Raw genomic sequence first — 12,357 nt, 5'->3', positions numbered from 1 at the left:
TGTCAGGTGCACTACACACATTCCACCACTAGATGGGAATAGCACCACAGTTAATATAGCTCAGTTCAGGCCTAGTTAGGGAGTTGGTAAAATGTAGGAGTTGGAATTAAAGCTTTGAGGAAGAAGGAGATGGAGTGAGGAGCTAGGTAGAAAGAGAGGTTCCCTCTCCTCTCAGCTCGCTCTTGGGCTCCACAGTCCAGAGGAGCCAATTTATATCTCAGTGTCAAGCCAGGAAAATAGGCAGAGGTGAAGTCTGTATTCTACCATTCACTCTTCCAGAGTATCAAGTGGATTTTGCCAAGTTTATTGTGGAAAAGACAAAGGACAAAGCCATTATTCTAGGCTCTAGGCGCCTTTGTATCAAGGTGAAGGATTTATTAGCTTCCGGCAGCTTCACCGTTATTCTAAGGACAGATAAGATTTCTGTTGCATCACTTGTGAGTAGAAGATTAAGACTTTAACTACCTCAACTGAGACCGAAGCAAGGCAAAGAGCTGAATATCAGTGAGTACACAACTACCTGCTATAGCCTGAGACATAACTACATGTACAGCCTGTTACTGGGATTCATCACATCCAACCTGCATGTTCATAAGAGACTGCTTAATAACTGGATGCCAAACTGTTATCAAGATCCTGGTTACAGTAAAGTTCTTAGATGGATTCAACCCTGCCTCATTCTTCTATCTCCATACTACTACCACTCTCATCATTTTGCACCATCAAGGTGCTGGCGTCACAACATTATCTAAGTCAGGGGCCCAGCCGCACAGGCACTCAGAAACCCAATCATCATCAAGGGCACCTCGATCACCACCTGGCCGGTGTCCCCTGTAATAGAGTGTGTCCCGGAGAATCCAGTGCTGTTCTCCCCTTCACTGCTGGCCCAGGGAGGCATCTGCCAACGATGAGTACCCAATGAACTATTGTACCTTTCAGCCCACTGTGAACCTCACGTGTTCTCCCCTGGGGACCAGCACGTTGCACTCCTAATTTTTGACAAGGCGCAGGCATCATCATAAATTAGGCGTAACTCCAGCAGCTACAGTAAAAACTACTCCAGTTCCTGATTACAGTAGTTATCACTCCTCTTTAACGCCTGTTTCCAGTAAATGTGCCGGGGCTGATGTCCTGTCCTCACCATTCCAAGTGGCAAGGATGGCGTAAAAACGCCCTTGTGACAAAATATTGTAGCATAGGCATTTAAAAAGTCACAAAAAGGGGGTCTTATATATTTTTTTTTTACGTCAAAAACTGATGCAACAATGTAAGGCTACTTTTACACTTGAGGCAAAGTGATCCGGCAAGCAGTTCCGTCGCCGGCAAAGTGATCCGGCAAACCGTATGCCAACTGATGGCATTAGTAAAACTGATCAGGATCCTGATCAGTCTAAAAAATGCCTGATCAGTCTGAAAAATGCATTGAAACGCCGGATCCGTCTTTCCAGTGTCATCTGGTAAAAAGGATCCGGCATTTATATTTTTCACATTTTTTTCAGACCGGAAGGACAGATCCGGCCTTCCGGTATTTTGAATGCCGGATCTGGCACTAATACATTCCTATGGGAAAAAATGCTGCATCCGGCATTCAGGCAAAACTTCATTTTTGGCCGGAGATAAAACCGTAGCATGCTGAGGTTTTATCTTTGGCCTGATCAGTAAAAATGACTGAACTGAAGACATCCTGATGCATCCTGATCGGATTACTCTCCATTCAGAATGCATGGGGATATACCTGATCAGTTATTTTTCGGTGTAGAGCCCCTAGGACGGAACTCAGTGCCGGAAAAGAAAAACGCAAGTGTGAAAGTACCCTTAGGGCTCTTTCACACTTGCGTTGTTCTTTTCCGGCATAGAGTTCCGTCGTCGGGGCTCTATGCCGGAAGAATCCTGATCAGTTTTATCCTAATGCATTCTGAATGGAGAGAAATCCGTTCAGGATGCATCAGGATGTCTTCAGTTCAGGACCGAAACGTTTTTTGGCCGGAGAAAATACCGCAGCATGCTGCGCTTTTTGCTCCGGCCAAAAATCCTGAAGACTTGCCGCAAGGCCGGATCCAGAATTAATGCCCATTGAAAGGCATTAATCCGGAACAGGCCTTAAGCTAAAATTTGTTTCGGCGCATTACCGGATCCGACGTTTAGCTTTTTCTGAATGGTTACCATGGCTGCCGGGACGCTAAAGTCCTGTTTGCCATGGTAAAGTGTAGTGGGGAGCGGGGGAGCAGTATACTTACCGCCCGTGCGGCTCCCGGGGCGCTCCAGAGTGACATCAGGGCGCCCCACGCGCATGGATGACGTGATCGCATGGGTCACGTCATCCATGCACATGGGGCGCTCTGACGTCATTCTGGAGCGCCCCGGGAGCCGCACGGGCGGTAAGTATACTGCTCCCCCTCTCCCCACTACTATTATGGCAACCAGGACTTTAATAGCATCCAGGCTGCCATAGTAACACTGAACGCATTTTGAAGACGGATCAGTCTTCAAATGCTTTCAGTTCACTTGCGTTTTTCCGGATCCGTCGTGTAATTCCGGCAAATGGAGTACACGCCGGATCCGGACAACGCAAGTGTGAAAGAGGCCTTAGTTGATAGATACATGAAAGCCATGCCTATCTTTTCAATATTTCATGTGCAGCAGTGAGACGGACATGTGTGTGCCATATATCCTCAACAGAAAATGTCCCCATCTTCCTACAAAATGGAGAAGTTCCTCTGGCCAGTGAGGTTCTGACACTGCATGTTATGACTTATCTGTACATGATTTCCCCGTCACCAATGATTCCGCTTTTTCCAAGCCACAACTAGGCTGTCTGCTTTCTTGCACTGCAGGCTTCCCCTTTCCCATCTCAGAACCGTCCTCATAGCGTTCCCAGGCATGTCATGTAAAGTACATAAACCCAAAGATTAAAAAAATTTAAATTAAAAAGACCGATCAATCTCTCCTGACATTTTTGTTTTATATAACTATTCTGGTGCATCTTTCTTTTGAACTGTCTGTTCCTCTGTTGTTCTTCCTAGAAATGTATAACAGAGGAAAAGCACAGGACAGGGTTTTACGAAAAGTTAAATCAGAATTGCGATTTCATGAGGAATACAAGTATTCAGACATGTCAGGAGAGATGACAGGTCCTCTAAAGTACAAACAATATGGAAAGAATAACGAAAAGTAATATAAACGTAAGGCTTGGTAGTTTTGCCTCCCTATAATCAGTGTTACATTGTAAGTGAACATAGTCCTTTTTGACTAGCGGGCTTCCTATATGACTTGATGTCCTTCCTGTTTCTTTACATTTCATGTGCCTGAAGCTGCGCTGTACAATAAGAGACAGTGTTATACTACCTATTTACGGAAATCTGGTTTTCATCTGTAATCGTCAGACATCAGTACACCAAACAGTTGCCTGCTGGCGGTTAAAAAGAGCGCTCATGGCGATATTATGGTTGGCTGTACAGTGCTGTACTTCCATCTGCCACATAAACACTGAATGAAATAGCAGGGCACAGGCTTCACTGCATAGTCGCGCAGAGAGAAGAAATGGGGGGCTCAGGACCGATAGGCTAGTGACCCCCGGCAATCAGACATGTATCCCCTATTCCGTACCTAATGATGAATGTCTATTGTGGCACAAAGGTTAAAACTTATTGGGGCTGTAAACAGCACATATGGGACACAAGGCTATTATAGGGGCACTGTAGTAAAAACGTTTTAGTTTAAGGTAAGAATAAAAATAGGCTGTAAACAAATGAATTTTTACAAAAGTATGGTTAATTTACCAATACAATTGAGGAAAGACATAGGGGGTCATTCCCTAACAGAGATTCGCCTATTTTTGGCGTACATTGCGGCACAAAGGTTATTTTTTGCGGCAATCTGTGACCTTTCACCGCTCCTGGCATGTCTGTTTTAATACCTTCATGCATTCCCCATGTAATAACAATTCTGGAGCATCTATTCTTATGGCTCTATGTTGTGTCATTCCTTTATTATTTCTACTAGAAGTTATGAATGAATTGCCAGCAGTCTGCAGTAAGGGTACAGAGGGGAGGTAACCAGTTGGGGGCATGTATCTGCACAGTCTCACTCTGTCCAATCAGTGCTGCCATTTTCAGACTGTGCAGGTACACCCCCCCCCCCCCCCCAAACTGGTTACCTCCCCTCTGTACCCTTACTGAAGGCTAATAACAATTCATTCATAACTTCTAGTAGAAATAATAAAGGAATGGCACAACATAGAGCCATAAGAATAGATGCTCCAGAATTGTTATTACATGGGGAATGCATGAAGCTAGTAAAACAGGCATGTCAGGAGCGGTGACAGATCCTCTTTAAGCCAGCAAGGAAGCTGGTGTAGATTTTGACCAGCGGTGGATGCGCTGAAGTTATGTAGAGGCTCTTCATAATTTTGGTGGATCCACCGCCAGCGCACTGCGTTATTAAGGCCGGCGTCTAAAACGCCAGGCTTAATAAATGATCCCCATAGTTTAGATTCTGCCAAGCCTTTTTGTCCATTTCTACCATCCATCATTCGGCAGTTTGATTTAGGACTGCTTGAAAAATCCTACTAAAAAGCCAGATTAAGATTATCAGGCAGTGTATCCCATGCAATATGCCTAAACACAGTGCTAGCCACTCTACCCCGAAAATATAATAAAATTATGTACTAAGGGGGACATTTACCAATCTATTTATGCCAATTTAACATAACGATAATGTAAACGCCATTTGTGTGGAAAGTTTGCGACTTTTTCGCCACTCACACCACTTTTTCAAAGTGTCGAGAAAAGGGGGAGTGGGGTGGCCCAGCTCATTTATGATTTTTCATGGCAAATTTTGGCATGGAAAATGGCTTAAATCAACGCCAGAGGGCTGGCGTAAAGTTATGTCCATCACACAGCATGCCCGGACGAAGTGTCAAATTTATGCAGAGGCCTGCGCCTCAACATAACTTTGGCGCTTCTTCCAGCACTTGAAACCGGTCTTAATTAATGTCCCCCTAAATGCTTACACACTGCTCTCCTCCTCCACATTAGGTGTACTGGTAAAGAATTAGTGATGGATATGTGATGTCTAACTTTCTTTACAAAGTGGTAAGCGTGTCCAACCACAGGGGATCGCTTAGAGGAATTTTTTTCATCAGGTTGTCTTCATGGACAAATGGTGGGGAAGTCACCATAAACCAATTAGCATTGAAAAAAGCAAGGCACAAAACTGTGTCATAGAGAGAACATTGAAAAAATGTTATGTCATCAGGTATTTTGTGTTTCTTTGCATAAGACCTCATGCACACGGCCGTTCCGTTTTTTGCGGTCCGCAAACCGGGTATCCGCAAAAAAACAGAAGCCACGATTTGCAGAACGGGCGGCCCATTGTAGAAATGCCTATTCTTAGGACATGCTATCTTTTTTTTGCGGGGCCCCAGAACGGAGCAACGGATGCGGACAGCACACGGAGTGCTGTCCGCATCTTTTGCGGCCCCTTGAAGTGAATGGGTCCGCATCCGAGCCGCAAAAACTGCGGCTCGGATGCGGACCATAACTACGGTCGTGTGCATGAGGCCTAACCCCATGGTTTTTCAGATTTTCCTTCAAATATGTGTAATTAAAGGTTTCTTTACAAACCTGCAGTCACAGAATTTGATTCACTTCTGGTCTTAAGTTTTTTAGCCTAAAGTCTTTGTTATTTGCTACTGTGATAAAGTGCATGGTAGAGGTATGGTGGTGTGTATTTCACCCAGTGGTTCAGTTTAGCTGGGTGAGATAACTGAAATCCAGAAATAGTGCTGCTTCAGCAGGGTATAGCTTGCTGGAGATTGTTTTGTTTAAAGTTGTATGGGCTGGATTTCTTTGGACTGGGAGACAGGTTGGTAGTGGGAGTCTCTCAGTCCACACCCCTAGCCCACTACAGGTATTCCCTTTAGCTGAGGAGATCACAGGTGAGGTCAGCTGGGCTATAATCAAGGAGGGATAAGACAACCTGTTGGAGCCTGAGACCCTGGGTGTAACCTGTGCTTAGAGGTAAATCAGGGAAAACTATTGTGTATTAGTTAGAGCCCAGACGGGCAGCTGTTTATTTCATTTTGATGCTTATAGTTGTGTGGGTGCTAAAGTCAGAAGCGTAAAAAAGAAAAAAGAAACAAGGTTATCCAAACTCTATCCAGGGATCAACTGAATGCCCCTGAAGAGGTGGAAAAAGGGTGCCAACAGGACTGTAGTGATGTGAAGTGAGGAATATAGAACAACAGAGTGGAAGTAGGCTGCTCAAATCAGTGTCAACAGAGTTTAACACTAAGTCAATGAAACAGAATAAAAGAAAAAAATCCGTAACCAGTGAAGTGATAGAAACAACACCGGGAGGGAGAAGGAGAGCGCCAAACTTCTAGTCTAGTATCAGATATGATAAAGAATAAATGTGATGTACATAAAAGTAATATACATAAAAAATTGGTAGATGGATAGATAAATACCCTTCTAGATAAGTAAACAAAAGGACGAATGTATTATTGTTATTATAGATTCTCTATGGTATTGATACCAGATTACATTCGCTATGACTGAAACTGGACTAAAGCACCAGTGTGTGGATATGCCCCAATAGAGGATATGCCCCAATAGAGGTCAAAGGAAAATAAATATATATATGAAAACAGGTAATAAGAACAAATAACTTTTCCACTCACTTCACAAGGGGGGTCGCCTCCAGGATTCCCCCCTGATCCGAGATCGTTCGTAGAATGGTAGAAATCCAGGTAAGTGGACCAGATCTGCAGTGAAGATGGAAAACAGCAGCCGGATCCTCAACTTCATGAAATCTCTCTTTATTGGAAATAAAACAAGCTCAATGCGTTTCGGGGGTCCATATAATACCCCCCCTTCCTCAGGAGCAGATAGGAAAGGTGAATAAGAATCTACAGATATATATATATATACAATAGACAAATCAAGGTCTGTTTTACATACTAACAATGAAGAGACAAAGAAACACAAAGAACTGGAGATGTCCGTGCAGCTCCACTTAGGCAGACCGGATGTTCATACCACCGCACGGAGCGCAGAGAGAACCACGTGATAGGCGGCCCCATGAGATGCCTAACCACCGTGGAACGCACGCAGGTCAGCATGCGCTCCACCACGCTGTTAGTGATCCTAAACATTATATATATATATATAAAAATATATATTTATTTATTTTCCTTTGACCTCTATTGGGGCATATCCACACACTGGTGCTTTAGTCCAGTTTCAGTCATAGCGAATGTAATCTGGTATCAATACCATCGAGAATCTATAATAACAATAATACATTCGTCCTTTTTTTTTACTTATCTAGAAGAGTATTTATCTATCCATCTACCATTATTTTGTGTATATTACTTTTATGTACATCACATTTATTCTTTATCATATCTGATATTAGACTAGAAGTTTGGCGCTCTCACCCCTCCCGGTGTTGTTTCTATCAGTTCATTGGTTACAGATTTTTTTCTTTTATTCTGGGTGCTAAAGTGCCACAATAAAGCACCAGTTTGGACATTAAATCCAGTTGTCTGCGAAGAAGTCTGTGACTGCGACCCCCTTAAAGAGAGTGATCCCTTACACTACTCAAATTGAAACTGGTAAAATCACACAATATGGTAAGGAGCGGAAGTATTTATCTCCTCTATGAATCATAGCCTTGTGAGCAATAATTTCAGTTCCTGAAAGATCATTCACACCTACATCTACTCATGTCATATGTTAACATATAAACTCATATACTGTATGTAGCTCTCTACTCCTGACTTCACTCTTGTCTACTACAGAAATTTTTGGGTCAACCACCTTGGAGTGAACGGGATTACTAACATGATTTTACTGTACAGGCCTATGATAAACTTTTTTCAAAGATATACACATCATGTAGACTAACATCCTGCAAAATAAAATTATTTTTTGACCAAGGACAGAGTCATAGGGATCTCTGTAGGGGGGCAGAGTTTTCCCCCCCCCCCAAGAATATTCATTGACCACCGCCCCCCCACCCGCTGATTCCCCTTTAAAACGCTGGCCGCCGCCGCTAGTACTGAAAGTACTGCTCATGCCCACCCGCTTCACTACGGGCTTCTCGGCAGTCGGCAGCCAAGTGAATCTTCCCCCACCCACATCAGCTGCTATTGGCTGGGAGGGAGTAGGCAGCACTGCCGTTGGCTGCCTGTGTATTTTTAGCCTAGCAGGGCCTGCAGAAAAGAATGTGGCTTGGGGATTTAACATCAAGAAACATCATTGTGCGCCCCTTCCCCTGCCACCACGCCTAGAGGAAGAAGGAACAAGGACAGAGCACATCAGAACTATAAGTACCTTATTTATCTGCAATGCACCCCTGACCAGCGCCCCCTGCGTTACATGCACCCCTGACAAGCGCCCCCTGCGTTACATGCACCACAGACCAGCGCCCCCTGCGTTACATGCACCTCTGACCAGTGCCCCCTGCGTTACATGCACCTCTGACCAGCGCACCCTCTGTTACATGCATCCCTGACTAGAACACCTTATATTTCAAGCACGGCTGGCCAGCGCACCCTGAGTTACACAAACCCCTGACCGCTGCATTCTGCGTTACAAGCAGAATAAATAGTATTAGTTGCTCACACCAACACCCACAGGGTTATTTCACAAAAGGGTGAAGAGTTTGGAGAAGTCAGGAGAAGTGAACAATATAGGACAACATAGCTGATTTAAAAAAAAAAAATCCCCAAATTAGCTCACTTTCCTATTCAATTATGTTGTCCTAGATTGTTCCCTTCTCCAAATTCTTCACCCTTCTCTGAATAAGCCGGTGAGCGTCTGTTCATTGGTTATCTTTAGTGACATGTTTAACATATGGGATTATTTACACAGTCCTGAAAGAAAAGTTTTCGAGAGTGTTTCTCTCTTTCTCAGGTCTGAAGAAATACCAAGGAAGAAAGGAAAACTCTTAAAAGCTTGTCTTTTAAGTATTAGGTTAGTACAATAAAAAGGTATCCCTGCATACCGCAATACTCTCGAATTTATAAATCTTATTTATATATATATTTAATTTTTTTCAGGAGTATGATTAAATGGTGAAAATTATTGATGCCCCCCCCCATTTTTGACTGTAGTATCTTATGTGCCCCCCTATATATATTTTTATATATATGTTCCTAGAGTCGCCACTGGACAGAGTGTATAAATTAAAGGTGAATTCCAATAATAACAAGTCCACTTTATAGGGGATAACTGTTAGATCGGTGCAGGTGTAGCTGGCCACCTAAGACCTGTCCTAGGTTCCTATGTTTGTGTGTTAAAGACAAAAGCAGAGTTATTTACGGTGACTTCATGTTTGGATGTCATATAACTGTTTTATATATTGTGTTTACAGAAGCAGAAAAGATAATATGCCTTTAAGATTTATTATATTATGTGAGGTAAGCTCAATGACACAGCAGAAACAGCAGAAAGCAATGATTTAAACTGTTGTTGCTGGACAGAAGTATAGAGCAATCACAGCCAGCCTCACACACAGCAGGAGTCTTGGCCAATCACAGTCAGCCTCACACACAGCCTGTGTGGGAAATTCCCCTAGCAGAAGCTGCTAGAAATTACTATTCACCAGAGATAGAAGCTGAACAGACATTCACTCCACTAAGAGCTGTGCTTTATGGAAACAGAGAGGCCAAAATAGGCATTTAAAACAGTTATATAATGTTCCTACTGTTAATATAGTGATTAGAACTGTATACTGAACCAGTTATATGTGTGTTTACTTACAGTTCCACCATACAATTGTAAACTACAAAGTTCACAATCCAAATTCAAATTCCATATTGCAATCCAAATTGCATACAATCATACCAGATCATACTCAACCAATCTGCAAATAGTTATTGCTAACTGCATACTGCTAACTGCATACTGCTAATTGCGACCAAATTCAGCAAGTAAAAACTTTTAGTTAGACCTCAGTTATACCTCTCAGAGAGATCAAAAAGTACTTAAATAACTTAAAGTGAGAGTACAGATACTGAAGAGAGAAATATATCCACCATTTTATGTTGAATGACAAGATTGAACAGTTGAACTACCATCTTATGCATACCGCCATTTTGTGATATCTTTTCAACACGTGTTTTGTACATGGACTACGTGCTGCAGAGGCGGCAGTGTTATATATGAAGAAAAGTTTAAGTTAATAAAGAAGTTTTTTCAAGCATTTGGTGTGCTCTTTAAACCTGCTTTTTCCATAGAACGACGCTAAAGGAATTACAGAGTAATAGACAGTCTGGTAAGACTAAAAGTCAGAGATACCTAAATTCTTCTAATACCACAGCGCAAAAGGCACTTCACAGTGGTGCGCCTGCCACAGTGGAACTATTACCCTCAGAGGGCAAAGCGATAGCGCTCCTCAACTTACAGAGAAAAGAGGGCATTAGAGCAGTGGAGCGCCAGCATATACCGCTGCGCAGCAACTGATCCCTGAGTGAGCAAGCAAAGATACCTCAGCGGAGCTACCATAGAGGCCATAGAACGTGTGCATTAGTCAAACTGCACCCGACAGAACGGCAAAGGCAAAATAGTCAGAGAAAGAGCACCAACCCTCCCGCGATCCCTAGAGAGAGAAAGCATGGTGAAAGGCCAAAGTCCTGAGCTAGAGTGCCCACACCGCTATCCACGAAGAGGCCACGTACTGCAGCTAGCTAGTTCCAGTCACTAGGCCCAAAGCCTGCAGCAGCGTATCCAAGACAGCGCATCACAAGACAGCGTAACTAAGCACAGCTCATCGCAAGTCAGCACAAATCATCGCAAGTCAGCACACTGCATCACAAGTCAGCACAGAGCATCGCATCACATCAAGAAAATACAAGTCTCCTTTAAGACTGACATTTGTTCCAGCAACCTACAGATCACAGTATCCTGCTCTTCAGAATAAGGTCGGAGCTTTTCTTTATTACTTATCATTGCATATAGGCTTTGGCATAAAGAGACATTTTTTTATGTCTAGGAATAAAGTAAAACAAAGGACAGTTTGTATTACACAGACTCTAAAGTATTTAAAGTGAAAGTCATTTATTGCCTGCATCTATTGCTATTGCTTTTAAAGTGAAAGTCATTTATTTCTGCATTTGTCAGTATTGCATTTAAAGTGAAAGGTTCTTTAATATTTGTATTGATTGTTATATCATTTAAAGTAAAATGTCTGAACCTGATATTACTATGCCACTGTTAGAGGATGCAAAGATAGATAGAGTAGAGGGGGAAGAGCAAGAGAAACTGTCTGAGTTAGAAGAGTCTGATGCAGTATTAGTCTTGCCTCAAACATATACAGGTTCTTCTAAAAAAATTAGCATATTGTGATAAAGTTCATTATTTTCTGTAATGTACTGATAAACATTGGACTTTCATATATTTTAGATTCATTACACACCAACTGAAGTATTTCAAGCCTTTTATTGTTTTAATATTGATGATTTTGGCATACAGCTCATGAAAACCCAAAATTCCTATCTCTAAAAATTAGCATATCATGAAAAGGTTCTCTAAACGAGCTATTAACCTAATCATCTGAATCAACTAATTAACTCTAAACACCTGCAAAAGATTCCTGAGGCTTTTAAAAACTCCCAGCCTGGTTCATTACTCAAAACCGCAATCATGGGTAAGACTGCCGACCTGACTGCTGTCCAGAAGGCCATCATTGACGCCCTCAAGCAAGAGGGTAAGACACAGAAAGAAATTTCTGAACGAATAGGCTGTTCCCAGAGTGCTGTATCAAGGCACCTCAGTGGGAAGTCTGTGGGAAGGAAAAAGTGTGGCAGAAAACGCTGCACAACGAGAAGAGGTGACCGGACCCTGAGGAAGATTGTGGAGAAGGACCGATTCCAGACCTTGGGGGACCTGCGGAAGCAGTGGACTGAGTCTGGAGTAGAAACATCCAGAGCCACCGTGTACAGGCGTGTGCAGGAAATGGGCTACAGGTGCCGCATTCCCAAGGTCAAGCCACTTTTGAACCAGAAACAGCGGCAGAAGCGCCTGACCTGGGCTACAGAGAAGCAGCACTGGACTGTTGCTCAGTGGTCCAAAGTACTTTTTTCGGATGAAAGCAAATTTTGCATGTCATTCGGAAATCAAGGTGCCAGAGTCTGGAGGAAGACTGGGGAGAGGGAAATGCCAAAATAATCACAGAAAAAACTAAGATAAAAACATCCTGCACGATATGATACAAATTTGCGGATGTCCCTGGCCATATTATTGAAGAAAACCACAGAAATAAGATAATAATGCACTTATTAAAGCAGATGCAAGCACTATATATGGACTAAGTCCTCACTCTGATATGATAATGTCTGAGACACTTAGT

Source organism: Bufo gargarizans, chromosome 11 (genome assembly GCF_014858855.1).
Source record: "Bufo gargarizans isolate SCDJY-AF-19 chromosome 11, ASM1485885v1, whole genome shotgun sequence".
Taxonomy (NCBI): Eukaryota; Metazoa; Chordata; class Amphibia; order Anura; family Bufonidae; genus Bufo; species Bufo gargarizans.
This window is presented reverse-complemented; position numbering follows the sequence as displayed.